The sequence below is a fragment of the Ostrea edulis genome, chromosome 2 (genome assembly GCF_947568905.1).
Source record: "Ostrea edulis chromosome 2, xbOstEdul1.1, whole genome shotgun sequence".
Taxonomy (NCBI): Eukaryota; Metazoa; Mollusca; class Bivalvia; order Ostreida; family Ostreidae; genus Ostrea; species Ostrea edulis.
Window position 1 is genome coordinate 103,492,143 of NC_079165.1, and position 16,509 is coordinate 103,508,651.

The 16,509-nt window shown below is 36.6% G+C and overlaps 1 long non-coding RNA gene across 1 annotated transcript; it reads left to right on the forward strand.

The window, feature by feature from the left end:
- Positions 1-14,060: 14,060 nt before the first annotated feature.
- LOC125681919 (uncharacterized) lies at positions 14,061-16,013 on the forward strand. Its single transcript, XR_007372361.2, has 2 exons — positions 14,061-14,315; positions 15,312-16,013. It is a non-coding gene; the product is annotated as an uncharacterized LOC125681919 (long non-coding RNA).
- The last annotated feature ends 496 nt before the right edge of the window (positions 16,014-16,509 follow it).

Below are 16,509 nucleotides of genomic sequence, written 5' to 3' on the forward strand. Positions count from 1 at the left end.
TTCCCTCCCGTTTCTTCTACCATCCTACCACCTTCTTCTTTCTCTCCCTTTCCTCTTATCTCCACCCATTTTAGGACGCACTGCGATCCGTTGAATCTTGTATAGGCCCAGCGGTACGGCCAATCATATCCATGGATAAACCCACACTGTGACATGAAGACACCCGACTTGAATATCTACTATAGGGCCTATAATAATGTACTTGTTCCCTATAAACAAAATATTCACTGAAGTCATTTTACCTTTACCCACACAGTCTGAAATTTTCAACTGTAATGGAACTATTGTTCCATGCAAGGATATTTCCCACGTGACTGTATTATTGGATAAAAATCTATGCAATGTCTGACAATGCTAAAAAAAATGAATCGACCTGCATGTAGTTTTGTCTATAAAAGTGGAACCAACACAGATACAATGCATGATATCCTCTACTTCATGGGCTTAAAGCAGATCGAGGACTTTTTATCTCGGTGTACTCAACGAGTCACTGCACTTCCGTCAGTGTCACGGTGGTTAGCAGTTATTGGCATCCTACAAAGCATTATTCTTGGACCACCTTTTATGTCCCAGTGTCGAATTAAAGATCGGAAGGGAGGGGGTGGGTGATAAAATTGTTTTTGTCCTGTCTGTCTGTCCGAAACTTGACTTCGCTCATAAATTTTGAATGACGAGTCACATAGCTCTATATAGAACTCGCATATTTCATAATGGGGCCTCCGTGGTCGAGTGGTCAGAGCATCGCGCTCAAAATCACACGTCCTCTCACCTCTGCAACCTCTAATTATTCCCAGTTTACTTTCGGAAGGTCGGTGATCTCTTCCCAGCCAACTGCCAAAAGTTTATAGACAAAATGGCGGATCTAAATTCCAACTTCACGGAAGTGGCTTGTTTTTTCTTTTGTAAATTCTATATATAGATAATGGGGATTACGTAATATGCATATTACATATAAGTACAGGGTCTTGTGTCGTCATGTGTGACGTCATATGTTGGTATTTGTTTGATGATCGTCTGATACAAGCTTCTGAAGGTACATTGTATCTGGGTTCTCTCTTCCACCAATAAAAAACTGGGCACCACCATATAACTGAAAAATTGTTCAGTGTGGCGGAAAACATCAATCAATCAATCAACACTTTTCATATGTGCTGCATTTCTTGTGACATCATTTTTCTTTTCATAATTTTAAAAGATTTTGACTTTGTGAACATGACCTAGGAGTTTAACCTACTTTTTCCTGTACTGTTTGACGTAGGGCCAAAATGTTTTGTACATATATAGAATCCTTATATTGTTTGTTGCCACCAGGATTATAGTGTTTCACAAACAAATCTTGTTAAATTTTCAAAAGCAACTTTCCATATTAAAATCAGATTAAAGATACGCCTGTTTACAAACGAATATATAGCTTACACAACTATAAAATATATAGAGGAGTGTTGAGTAATGCAGTAAGTCACTGACAGATTGGGCAAATAAATGCGACTTGGTCATTGTCCTGAAAAGTACATTGCCATACGACTTTATAAAAGCAGACGGTCACATAAAGCAGACTATCAATTAATGACGTATCCGTCAGACCACAAACTCCAACAAGTACATGCACAAAGTATTCAAGATCGAGTCTCATGTACTCTTGCTGAACTGGTGTTGGTATACAAACAATAATTATCCAGCTGCTTTGCGTTAAAATTCACAAAAGATGTGTATCCTCAAGAGATGAAGTGTCGTGAATCAATTATTTGATGAACATTCTGTCCTGCAGGTGACTGAACCGAGTACTTTTTGGATGCACGTAATATGGCGGATGAAAATTATTAAGCAAATACTTCACACTTTTATCTAGAAGTGCACCTTAATTGTCCATTTATTTGTAAAGTTTTAAGGTTTTAACCCTTTAACAGCAGGTTTTACTCCAATGATATTCAAAATATCGAAAATAAATGATAAAAGACAAGTAAAATTCATGAAATTAATAACGTTCCAATTTTTTGTTGTTGAAAAGTCAAAGGACCAAATAAGGTTAAAGAGCATGCACTCAATACAGGTAGTTGCGATTTGCGATATTTTGTTTGATTACATTTAACTGTTGTTGATCTAATTTATTGATAGCTTTGCAATTGATATCTATATAAGATTATGAAAGCTAGAATAATAAAATAGTATATACCTTTATATATAGTCTATACTTGATTTTTTCAACACCTGAATATAGACTGAACTCTATGATTATGGATGTTGCCTATCACAGGCTCTTTAAACCAGCACGGGTCATGTATGATATTCCTTCCAAATCATGTCGCTAGTTCCTTAAGCTCAAATTTGCAAACAAAGGAGTAGATGCCGTCTACATAAGCAACATTCTTCGTCATAAAAGGGTTCAGTCGTGTATTCCAACTTCTACACCCGTATTTCCTACAGCTATACTTCTACTATTGCATCCACACTTTTTAATTATAAACAAACTTTGCAGTGCTTAGATATAGACCATCTTATATGCAATCCACCAACGTGCTCTTGTTCTTCATCTTCTTTCAACTGAACATGTCATTACTGGTGATGTTGATATAGTTGAAAATGAGGACCTCAAAACACTTATTCTTAAAGTTCCTAAATACAGAGAACCTCAGTCTTTTAATTGGCGATAGAACTTCATCTCTATTATGAATTCTGTCGAAGATTATGCCAGACGATGGGCTAAATATGAAAAAGAAGAACTTGATACATTGTCAGAATGGGTTAAAAAGCATAAGAGGAATATTAAAATCCCGCATTAGACATATGAAAACAAAAGTGCGTACCATTTATCCTTCTGTGTTTAGTAAACCAGAAGTGATAAAAGAATTAGATAGGTTACACGAGGAATATGTTTTGGTTCCAGCTGACAAGGTAGTAACAACATTGTCTTTGTTTGTAAGGCTCATTATTACAACTGTATTTTAAACGAACTTGGCATTAATTCCACTTTTGGCAAATCGTACTTATACTCCAACTGTCTTTTCAAAAGATGAAATTCTTCAAAACCATGCTTCAGTTTTAGACACATTTGATATCCCAGTCAATGGGTCGAGTGAATATGAGTTACCGTACCTATACTGGATTCCTAAACTTCATAAAAACCCTTACAAACAAAGATACATTGCTGGATCCAGTAAGTGCTCTACCAAGCCCCTATCTTTGTTCTTCACAAAATATTAACAGCTGTGAAGGAGAAACTTCAAACTTGCTGTGCGACTACATATGCCAGAAGTAGTGTTAATCAAATATGGATTTTAAAAAATTCTAAAGAACTTTTAGTAAACTTGAAATCGCAAAACTTTTCCCAAATCAATAACATGAAAACCTATGCCTTTTCAACATTATACACGACCATTCCTCACGATAAATCAAAGACTAGACTTTTTGACATCTTAGACAGTTGCTTCTTCAACAAAAATGGAAAAAGGAAATATTTATATCTATTAATCAGCCATCCAAAAACTTACTTTGTTAAACACCACTCTGATTTCACGCACAAGTACTCTGAAGTTGAAATACAAAAGATATGCTAGAGTTCCTCATTGACAATATCTTCGTGGTCTTTGGTGATCAGGTCTTCCAAAAGTCTGTTGGAATTCCCTTGGGCACGAATTGTGCTCCTTTGTTAGCTGACCTGTTTTTATATTCATATGAAGCAGAATTTATTCAAAAACTTCTAAGTGAGAAGAAAAAATCTCTTGCTGTGGCCTTCAATTCGACATTTAGATATATCGACGACGTTTTGTCTATTAACAATGATAACTTTCATTCATATTTTGATTCAATATATCCCTGTGAGCTCGAAATAAAAAACCCACCACTATGGTGTCCGGATAGGGCCATTTGCAAAAGCGTGACTGCGCGTTAGTCACAACACGCCGTCACACCAACAAGCAACGCGCCTTCACGCTCTCACGCCAACAAGCAACGCGCCTTCGCGCAGACAAGCAACGCGCCTTCGCACTCTCACGACAACAAGCAACGCGCCTTCGCGCAGACAAGTAACGTTGCGCGAAGGCGTAATGCTTGTTGGCGTGAGAGCGCGAAGGCGCGTTGATTGTTGTCGTGAGAGCGCGAAGGCGTGTTGCTTGTCTGCGCGAAGGCGCGTTATTTGTTGGCTTGAGAGCGCGAAGGCGCGTTGCTTGTCTGCGCGAAGGCGTGTTGCTTGTTGGCGTGAGAGCGTGAAGGCGCGTTGCTTGTTGGCGTGAGAGCGCGAAGGCGCGTTGCTTGTTGGCGTGACGGCGTGTTGTGACTAACGCGCAGTCACGCTTTTGCAAATGGCCCTATCCGGACACCATACACCACAGAGTCGTCCACTTCTGCTTCATACTTGGGTATTTTATTGAAAGTAGACATTGACGGAAAACTGACAACTCAACTGTATGACAAACGGGATGATTTCAGCTTCAAACAAGTTGATGGTACTGGGGTTTTAACAATCTCGATTGATGTCAGCATTTCGCAAATTCTATGATCGTCATATAACGATCTAGTTCGTCAATACAACCTATCATTGGGTCAAATGCTGTCTGACGTGTTTCATACCGATTGTTAGGCCGTTCTTGGCACACTGATTTTGACTACGGATAACTCCGTTTACCTGATCAGGATATAAGGCTCACGGCGAGTGTGACCGGTCTACAGGGGATGCTTACTCCTCCTAGGCACCTGATCCCACCTCGGTGTGTCCAGGGGTCCGTGTTTGCCCAACTATCTATTTTGTATTGCTTGTAGGAGTTATGAGATTGATCACTGTTCGTTATCTTCACCTTTTATCTAGTATATTTGTCTACCATTTGTGAATAAATGAATAGCTTACTATCGTATAAAACTTTGACTTAGTTTACGATGTATTCCTGCAACCTCTAATTATTTCCTTGGTTGTTATAAAACCCAATTATATTTTCATAATTATCATAAAAATCATGTTGCCAATGGCGTCTGCTAACTTTAGACAATATCAATGCTACTTTGTTTCCCTTGATTATCACTTCACTATAATATTTTGTGCTCCATTTATGGTATCCCACAAGGCAATGTACATGTAGCAGAGTAACTGATCCGAACACAGCATGTAGTTACAGTACTATATAGAATTTTTAAAAGTACTCCTGAATCAGCTTGAGAGTTTATAAGATATTGTCATTTCCAGAAGTGGATAGTATTATATTTTCATTCACTGTCATTGTACGAATGACTCACTTCAATTAAGCTAGAGTCAAATTAGACTTGAATTACAACTAAAAAGAGTTCTAATTAATGGTATTAATTTTGGCTCTTTCGGAAACATTTTGAAACCGACAATTTGGCAATGTATGTATATACCACCACATCTCATTTTTGATGTGGAAATGATCATGGATCCCTATTAATACTTGCACTAGACTTCTGACATCCATCCACCAGAATATATACTGTGTATATATACATGTATGTATATATATATATATATATATATATATATATATATATATATATATATATATATATATATATATACTTTACTATTTGTCAACGTTAACTCGTTTCCACTTGAGATTAATTAAGGCTATTTTTATCACTTCGTACATTTTGGATCAGCTCTTTGGACGAATAAGGCATGTCCTAATTCGCTCCACTTTTAACATTGATTGGCAAGCCTAAAGACCAAAAAAACATGTAGTCTGCGTTGTAAATACGTTTGTAGATTAGTATAGTTGTAGTGCTAGATGTATTTATATGTAGTTTTTGTTATTATTCTCTGTTGATATTGGCTACATTATGTAATTCTTTTCGTTTGTTCTGAAGAAGGGACGGGTCGTCCCGAAAATTTGACAATCTGGTTGTTCGTGTCGTTGGTCATTTTAGTGCTTCGTATAATTTTTCGTATTTGACCTTGTATCCATGTTGTGGATCCGACACTTTTAGGTATCGGGTGTTGTTGGAACTTAGTGCTCTTATATATATATATATATATATATATATATATATAAAGCACAGAAAATTTCACCTTAATTGGATACCCACTTCCGCCCCTACCCGGGGTTGAACTCACGACCTGTGAAACCAAATCTCCTAGCTGCATGTAACCAGCGCACTAGACCGCTCGACCATCTAGGCAAGTCTAAATTAGCTGCAGAACTGTAGCTCTCTGAAAAAATATTGTGACGGAACAGAGAGCTACAATTCCACCCATAATAAAAACCTTCGATTTACGGCGCACAAAAAGCTGCGCACAGTTGAGACCTGATATCGTTGTATTCTTGTGTTGCTGTCTCATAGATTTAATATCAATTTTTTAAGCATATTTTCTTACTATAGTTGTGTCCAAAGATACCTTCAAATATTCATTAAAGCCTCATACGACCCGAAAAATCCCAGCTTCAAATGATTTCGTGTGTTGACGTAGCCATGTTTGGTAACCGGGTCAATTCGAACCCCGCGGTTCATTTCCATACTTGCACAATAACGTCTAGATGTGAACTAATATCCCCACAAATATTTTAGCTAAATATTTTAAATAATATATCATTCCAGTTCCTTTAAATAATAATTATTCAAATAGCTAAACTCACGGCAATGCGGCTTTCATTAGTCTGGTTCGGTCTCCATCCCTTTCACACGAGTGTTATGGATTTTGTAGCATTATCATTAATCAAGAGCTTTTTTTACCTTTAGAAAAACTTTATTTTTTAATTTCTATAAATTATTCGTGTTGATAATAAATGAAGAGCGAACATATAACGTATAACGAATTTTATGAATATATACATGTACCAACAACAACAGGGTTCGAATTGACCCGGCTACCTAACATGGCTACGTCAACAAACGAAATTATTTGAAGCTGGGAGTCTTTTAGGTCGTATAGGGCTTTAATGAATATTTGAAGGTATCTTTGGACACAACTATAACAGAAAAATATGTTAAGAATTTTTTGATATTAAATTTATAAGACAGCAACACAAGAATACAACGATATCAGGCCTCAATCGGGCGCAGCTTTTTGTTCGCCGTAAATCGAAGGTTTTTATTAGAGGTGGAACTGTAGCTCTCTGTTCCGTCAAAATATTTTTTCAGAGAGCTACAGTTCTGCAGCTAATTCTAAATAATTCCAATGTTATTTATTACAATTGTTTTGATTGAACAAAAATAAATCTTAAACGAGAATTTACACATCAATAAATCCAAAAACGCTATGTATACATACGCGCCTGAAAACAAATAACATATAGTGCGGGGAAAATATTCAAATTGAATTTGATAATACAGGGAACGAATTGGAATTATAAGAATCAAACATTCTTTTTGAAGAATTTATCGATGTGTAAACTCTGGCCATTTTACTCACAAACTAAACTAAGCTTTGCACTTTTATTCAGTTTATGAGTAAAATGTCCAGAGTTTACACATCAATAAATTCTTCAAATAGAATGTTTAATCCTATAATAAACTTGCTTTCGATGACGATGGAATTATCGCCACACTGTCACACGCTACACGGTCGTTGAGAATGGAAATTATATATATATATATATATATATATATATATATATATATATATATATATATCCAGATATATATAACTGTTAAATTAATGTAATGCATTATCTAAATGATGCACTCTCACACATCCACGCTCTCCAGTAGGGTGTGAACTGTCAGCCCATATTCCATCACAACTCTGGCTTGGAATTGTAATGGTAAATGACATGTGTATCAATGTTTCATATGAATTATTACGGCACTACGAATAAGGAAGAATAGATGCGTGAGAAGACACGGTGTGCCTATCCTAGATCAGTACAATTTGTTAAGTCATAGGTATGGTACGATGAGTCGGACATGTATATATACAAGAGAGTACTATTTTGTTGCCATCGATCTTCCTGCAGCTATCCGGTCGCGTGTTTTTCAGTGCATTACCTCCTCGGAAGTGTAAGTGGTCCTCTGGTGTAATCCACTCAACTGTATTATAACTCCTGTGTTTACTATTGGTGTTTCAAATATACTAGTAATGCATAAGACTGTCAACCACGTGCAAATCTGACATCTTAGCTTATTAATCCAACTTTTTTTTCTATGTAAGTTTGTCAGTATGTCTGCCTGTAGACATTTGGGATTATCATCTTTTTTTGAACAATCGGAATGGACCGATTCCAACCACTTTTGACAAAGTTTCCTTGCATAAAGGGAATTAAAGTTTAATCAGATAAAGGGTCTAATGAGTTGGTAAGGGAAGATAGAAGTACATGTACACGTAATTACATGTAGGAAATAGCGCGCTTATAGGGTAAGAACCACATTACTAAAGAAGTCAAAGTTGCAATATCTATGCAAGTAAATAAAGAAAAAGTATTCATGACGAGGACGAGTCCGTTATAGGTGCTCGCCAACACTTTTTCGCTGAGATAATTAGGTTTATTCTCGAAAACTAATTAAGTACCATAACGGATTATCGCCATATACAAATGTAGTTCATACATGAAAGCATGTTTCAACCATAACCACGTAAGCAGTGTGGGGTTGTGTGTCTGTTTTACGTCTCGTGGAGAAATTTTCACTCGTATTGATACGTCGCCAGCTGTAGATGAAGTACCACAAATTTAGATCTAGACCTAAGCTTATACTTGGCGCTTACGACCGTAGCAGTGAGGGTTCTTTGACATGCCGAGTCCTCCGTTTTTAAGGTCATATCCGAAAGACCCGTAATTTTCACCTCTAAATGCCGAGCGTTTGGCAAAGGAGCATCCCTACTTATATTTACGTTTTAAGTTTGATGCGGCCATGACACGAGCGGGGCTCAAACTCACAGCATCCAGGTCTGGAGATTATAAAGCATTTTTGAGCACGTTTCATACTCGAACCCGAAATTGTACTCATACTCAAAAGTGATGATTATAACACTTTTACGATATAAAATTATTCTCATACTCAAATGGAGTACACTGTACATACACGGCCAGAATCTCAGAATATAAGTACAGATCTCCAAGGTCCGTCTGAGTACTGAGGGACAGTATACCAGAATCGAAGTAGTCTTCTTCGACAACTTTTTCTCTGTCTTTGTCCTGATTTAAATTTACCACTCTAAAAAGAAAATTGAATATAAAAAATAGTAATCAGTCTCATAAATGCCATAAAAATACAGAATTAAGAGTAGGGCAAACACGGACCCCTGGGCACGCCAGATGTGATATCAGGTGCCTCGGAGGGATAATCATCCCTGTTGACCGGTCACACCCGCCGTAAGCCCTATACCTAAAATGCGATTTTAAAGCTTTTATAACAGAATAATTTTTATTGACCTTATGCTGAGATATACACTTGAACTATTTGAAGATATTAATTTGTTTTCCTCTCTACCCGAAATAAAAATTGATTTTGCTTCAGAAAAGTTTTAATCTGGGCTGGTACTACATTTTGTGTCTAAATCTGCATGTTTTTATAGAATGTACCGTCAAATGTTATACCCCGATGCGTGTATTTCAGATTTATGATTCATGATAATTGTTGAGACTTGGCACTACTTCAGATATTGTAATTCATTAATTTGGTTGATATATTTTTCCAAACCCAAATATACATTTTGCTTTACACCATGATAATCGCTCAGAAATGTTCTTTCTATTTTGGGCGTTGAAATATTCCATTACCTGTATAGTGCATAGAGTTTATGCAGGCGACGTTAAAAAGTCGCATTTCAAAGTCAGAGTTACAAGGTCTCTGAACACCCACTAATCTTACCTACAGGATAAACAGGAACCTTTATTTACTAGTGCAACCTGGTTACAAAATTGCCATTTGGGGAAACTGGCTGTTCAGTATGATTTCTTGCCATATACATGTATGCTAATAAGTTGTATTATAAATCATAAGAATTAACGTTATCCCAAATTCATTTACCAATCTCTATTAAAAATATAAATGGGACAGATATGACTATGTAGTATGATATAGACCCCTACTAATTACCGGTTCCTGTGGCTGTATATATGTCAAAGACCGTTGCCACGAATGAAAGTACTTGTTCAAATTTTCAACTTTATTTACTTTTACAACATTGATAGATGACCCTGATTCCAAAAGCAGAGTACTGTGGTCTGAATGAATTGAAAACAATGAAAAGACCATCTTTATCAAACATAGGATTACTAATACTATTCGTCATCAACTCACCTTTCCCCCGATCAAAAAGTACGATGCCATCGTGGCTGTTTTCATCTGCTGAACTTACGAAGTTGTCGAAATTTTGTGGAAACGAGACGAATTGTTGCTATACTTGAAATAGGGGAAATAAAAAATGACGATCTTTTATAGAATACTCTTGAAAAGGATCCTGTATCTGGCATTTTGATGGTTTCCAACAAGAATTCGTGTTCAAATCCGGGTTCTGAAGATACATGCTCCACTTTGGGTGTGTGTGTGTGTGTGTAAAACTGTCCACTGGCTTAACCCTCTGCTTTCTAGAATTGCGAATTCGTTGAAATACATTTCGAATTCGTTGGAAAAACGCAATTCTAAATCTGACTGGAGGATCCGGAGACCCCCCTGTCACATTCCGCTGGATGTTTTCCTATTTCTCGGCAACAAAACACGTTTAGAAAAGATCCCATACTGCGTAGTGTTATCAATCGTAATACGGGACTTTCGAGATACGGATCCACTCCGACTTTTATCGCGCGTTGAACGTAATTTGTAGGGCATGTCACTTCCGGGTTACAATAACAACTAAGTAAACAAGCATGGATTTTTTCTATCTTGCTATAAAATTCCTGCATTTGAATGTTATCTTTGAAAGAAAGGAATCACTACAGCCATTTTTAAAGGAAAATGCATTTGATCAAAATATGTGAGTTGGCGAGGGAAATAAATCTTGGGGAATATCTTGCGGATATCGGTAAAACTTCACGCCTTGCATCCAATGATACACGTCTAAATGCACCTTTTCCCTTGCATCTAATTTACACCCAGGTACTAAGCACCAATAGTGAATTGGATCGTCATCGTGGGACTGCGCATAGCTACTTACGGACCGTCTGCTAGCAAAACACCATTTGTATCGGTGTCAACTTTCCCCTACAATTGGTTATTATCACGTGATCGTGGTGTATAAACGTCAAATATAATCGGTCGTTCCAGCACATCCCGAAACTTTCGTATTACTTGCCTCTTTCCCGTAACCGTAAATTCTGTTGCTATGCGTGTACACACACACAATTGTAACTATGACGTCACAGACAACTTTACGAGCTTCAGCAGTGGCGTATCCAGGAACTGAAGAGGGGGTGCAACTTCATGAGTCATGGGGTCTGAGTGCCGCCTTTTGGCCCCCCTTTGGTCCAGGACGAAGCTGTAGTGGTGAAGGGAGGCGAGAGTAATGATTTTTTTAAAAAGATCTTATCAGGCTTGAAATATGTCTCTTACAGTCAATTTTACTATTTTCTTTCATTTTTAATAAAATGACACAACCTTTTAGAGTTTCTTTTTCAATGAAATATAACTTCTCAATACAAGTAACAATTAATATAAAAAAAAAACCATTAGTTATTTATTTCTCTGAGTGAAAAAAACTGATTTCTTCTTTTCTCGATTATGATTTTGTTCTAAACAAGAGATCATGATTTACCTTACGTTTGAAAATTTTAAGGGGGCGTGCCGGTTGCCCCCCCCCCCCATAAATCCGCTACTGTTCGGGGCTATTACAAATGCAGCTAAGATATCATACATAGATCTAGCTAACAAAAGCACTACGAACTGAAACACATTGCACAAAAGCTGTCCTATGATGCACATTTAAACACACACTATTTTGTATTGTTTATAGGAGTTATGAGATTGATCACTTATTCGTTATCTTCGCCTTTCATACCGATTCTTAGGTCGTTCTTGGCAAACTGATTTTGACGGATAACTCCGTTTACCTGATCCAGATATACAAATGTAGGACTCATGGCGGGTGTGACCGGTCGACAGGTGATGCTTACTACTCCTAGGCTCCTGATCCAACATCTGCTACAGTGTACATCCAGGGAATCCGTGTTTCCCAAACTCTTTATTTTGTATTCCTAATAGGAGTTATGAGATTGATCACTGTTTGCTATCTTCACTTTTAATTCATTCTCCATTTTAACGGACACTTCCTGATTTCATTTATTTTGAATTATCGTTTTAATTTATATTTTTACATTGTAGCAAGTCTAAATACATCTAACTTGAATTATTGTGGAATAATTTTAATTCGTGGGGGCCAATGTTCGTGGGTAAGCAACATTTTGCTGGTTCGTGGGAACGTAATTTCGTGAGTAAGCGATACGATGAAAATGGAGAGATATCTCTACTTGGTTTAAATAAATGTTCGAGGGCATTTAAATTCGTGGATATGAGAGACCTACGAAGATCAATCCCCCACAAACAAAAATGATTCCACAGTTTTGATGACAGTTTTAATTGTTTCTTTATTACGGCATAAATCATTATGAGTAAAATGGAAAACAGGTAATCAACGTTAATTCCAACGTGCGCAAATATCTGACATTTGATATTTCGTTACTAGACAATATTAACAATATATTACAGGTTACGTTGTTCCTATGACGCATCGGTGAAGTTATATGATTATCCTAGAATGCGTATGTTCAAACGAATATTCTTCGTATTGAAAATAGGGCGTGGTTGTTACTCTGACCGTAGTCAAGCTATTCTATTCATGGATTTGATGGGATTTGGATCTTAATGAATCATTGTTTGATGGTACTTTTAGGGTGTAAAACTTGATCGTGATGAAAGTATGTTAGTCTTTAGCATAAGACCGTTGGTGTTGCCAAATCTGCCGTATCTCCTAACGTAAGAGTGGGATAAAAAGGTGAAAATGACGAACAATGATCAATCTCATGACTCGTATAAAAATATTAAGTCAGCATTTCGCAACTTCTATGGTCGTTATAACGATCTAGTTCGTCAATACAACCTATCATTGGGTCAAATGCTGTCTGACGTGTTTCACACTGATTGTTAGGCCGTTCTTGGCACACTGATTTTGACTACGGATAACACCGTTTACCTGATCAGGATATACGGTTCAGGGTGGGTGTGGCCGGTCGACAGGGATGCTTACTCCTCCTAGGCACCTGATCCCACCCCTAGTGTGTCAAGAAGTCCGTGTTTGCCCAACTTTCTACTTTGTATTGCTTATAGAAGTTATGAGATTGATCATTTTTCGTTATTTTCGCCTTTCATACTAGAGTGGGATAGGTGTCCAGAAGGAGAAAGCATCCCCTGTCAATCGGCCAAATCCGAAGTGAGTCCCATATCTTGATCGGGTCAACAGCGTAATCTTTAATCAAAAACTGTGTGTAAAGAATGACCTCAATTGATACATGTCAGATAGCTTTTAACCAATGACATGTATTGGTATATTACATCGTTATATCAACCATAAAATGTGCGAAATGCTCACTTTAGATCGTTGAAACCCCTGTAACATCAGCTTATTTTTCAGTAGCCTGCCTAGATTTCAAAACTGACCATACTATGAACAAGCTCTTGTACAGTGTATATCGAATCAAAACTGAGAAAGGAATGAGAATGAGCATCTTTTTAATATGAACTTCGGGGTGGTTTTTAACAACGTACTTATGAATTACTGATCAAAATATATCGATATTTCCCTTTTCCATTTTTATTGAAGTAGCAACTTTCTTTGATGTCAAATAGACTAGTCTTTAATTCATCGTGAGGAATGGATGTGTAAAGTGTTGAAAAGTAATAGGTTTTGATATTGTTAATTTGGGAAATGTTTTGGGATTTCAAATTAACTAGTTCTTTAGAATATTTTTTTAATCCATCTTTTGAAAATTATATGAAATGTAGAAGCTATGTATTAGACATGCAATTACATTATAAGTATCTTGTACACGTGCCTTATTATCATGTTATACATGGTGCACGACATATACATGTATGTGGTCTCAGTCAAACGCACTAATACGTTTATTTCAATAACCCTTTTCTATTTCCTGATGACTTATTTATCTAGGAGAGGCATGTACATTAACTGTAGAAAGAAAACAACCGATACTGTGTTCATGACGCTGTTGTACTGTGTAACACAACTCACTTATCCTGATCTAGTACCAGCAACGTGATTTGTCACACGTGAAGATTCATATAAAAACAAAAGTACACGTCTTTTCACAATAAAATAAATTAATCTGGAAAGATGAAAATGAAACCTGTTGTAGTTGTGTTAGTTGTGCTGGTGTTGGCTCTCTGTGTGGTTCGTGTCAATCCTCTTCAGAACGAGCAACTGGAAAGTAAGTAAAACCTGACTATCTAAAATTTAAAAAAAAAATGGTATGGTAACTATAGTTCAAGACTCAGGTGAGCTTTTCTGGTTAAGATTTGTCCGTCATCGTCGTTATTGTTGTCACATACTCACATTTTTTTCCTGATGAAGTATTATTGAACCAATTTCAACCAAATTGTTCACAACTTTTCTCAGTTTAAAAGCCTTATAAAGAGATAATCATCACCTGGGTACAATTTGTCTAACTAGCTAAAAAATAAAATGAACCCTCGGGCCCGGACAGGACTACAAAAGGAATTTAAAAGTGTATCGACATAAAAATTTAGCTTTACAATCTTTCTAAGATCATTAAGAAACACCAAGCTTCATTATTTAAAAAAAATATTACAAGTATGCTCATGTAGTTTGTTCAAACTGCTAGCAGACGATCCGTAAAGATCTATTTGCAGTCCTGAAATGTATCTCGAAAGTCCCGTATTGGTTAAATGGTAATCTAGCAACACTGAAAAATATTTTGATACCGTTTTACATCCCATTCTAATGTAATGTAAATTCAATTCTGCTGAAACTATGCTTTCAACCATACAAGTATCGGACAAAGGGTGGGACAACAACAAGGGAGATAAAGGTTTATAAACCACAAGTCCATTCAATGTGAAAAAATATATTCAAGTATATATGAAATACTAGGAAATATATCTATAAATGTTGATTCCCATGAGCAAGAATTGGACTATTGTAAACCTCCAAAGATTCACCTGTGGAAATCCCCATAGAATCTTTTCAACACATGTGAATAAATTACAATTTGTCAAAATGATATGCATGCCTCCTGAGACCTGTATAATACCTAATTTTGCAGTGGAGATCTAGGTTTCTTGCTTGGACAGTACTTTGTTCCAAACATTTTCTGTCGCTCACGTCTGTGTTTGATTAGGTGGATCAGGTGAGCGTTGTGACTCATGGACTTATATTAATACATATGTTACCTTTATGATTACAGGTAAGGTATTGGATTCCAATAAAGTGGAAACTGAGAGCAGCAGAAGGGGTGGTATATTTTTCGCAAGAGGACCTAGGCTACGTACTCGGCGTCCTCCACGAATCTCATTGACATGACGTGCATCTGTAGATGATTGGATTCCGCAGTCATAAACCTGGAAATTTCATAGCCAAAAAAAAAAAAAAAAACAGGAAAAGAATATTTAGAATGATGCATCTTTCCGGTTTTTGAACTTCTATTTAACATTCAATTAATACATGTAGTTGGAAATATTTATGTCCTATCAGAAAAAGAGACACGAAATATAAATGTTATCGAAAACATATTGGTAGAAATTTTTACCAAGTGTATTATCTGAGGATGTCCAAGGGCGCACCTATTAAATCTGGATTATCTAATATATGAGAGCAAATAATACTTTCTGTCTGGATATATGTTAGACTAAATCATGTAATTTCTAATTAATGTGTTTCCATTTTGTACTCGCTCTCATAAACACTACATAGACGTAATTTCTACATTATACTGCCACACCCAACAGCCACAAGGACACTCCAAGGTCGAAGAGGTCCAGGGGCTGATATTTATCGAGGGATGATTTTGATTGAGGGTGGGTATGGGGTGTGAAATGGATAACGGTACAAGTCTTTTTTTATTAGATTTAGTAAACATTAAATGATATTAAATGAGAATTAGAACATACTTTGTTTGTTTTATAGTTCATTATGTTTTTAATTTTCATTCATACGCATCTCTTTCGCGTTATCCCGCCTTTAATTCGCGTTATTACGTTTTTCGGTCCAGTTAATACCCCATTTCATTCGCATTAATGCGCTTTTGTGTCTCGTCATTACGCCTTTTATTCGCGCTATTACGCTTTTCTTTTATTATTATTTTTTACTAGGACGGGCCGAAGGCTCTAAAGGTAACACGTATGTATCGTCGACTGAGCAGTTTCGGTGACCTTAGTGATAAACCGTGATTTTTTCACTAATCACTTGGATTAAATAAATAAACAATAGTGGAAACCCTTATCACAGAAAAACCAGTGTACGAAAAACAACAACAACTACAACAAATTGATACTAAAAACAGAGCAAACTTTCCTTACAGACTCCAAACAATGGATAATCGATTGTAACTTATGTGCATATATTTCGAATTTATCATACAAGATCTTGTTCTGTGTATGATCAGA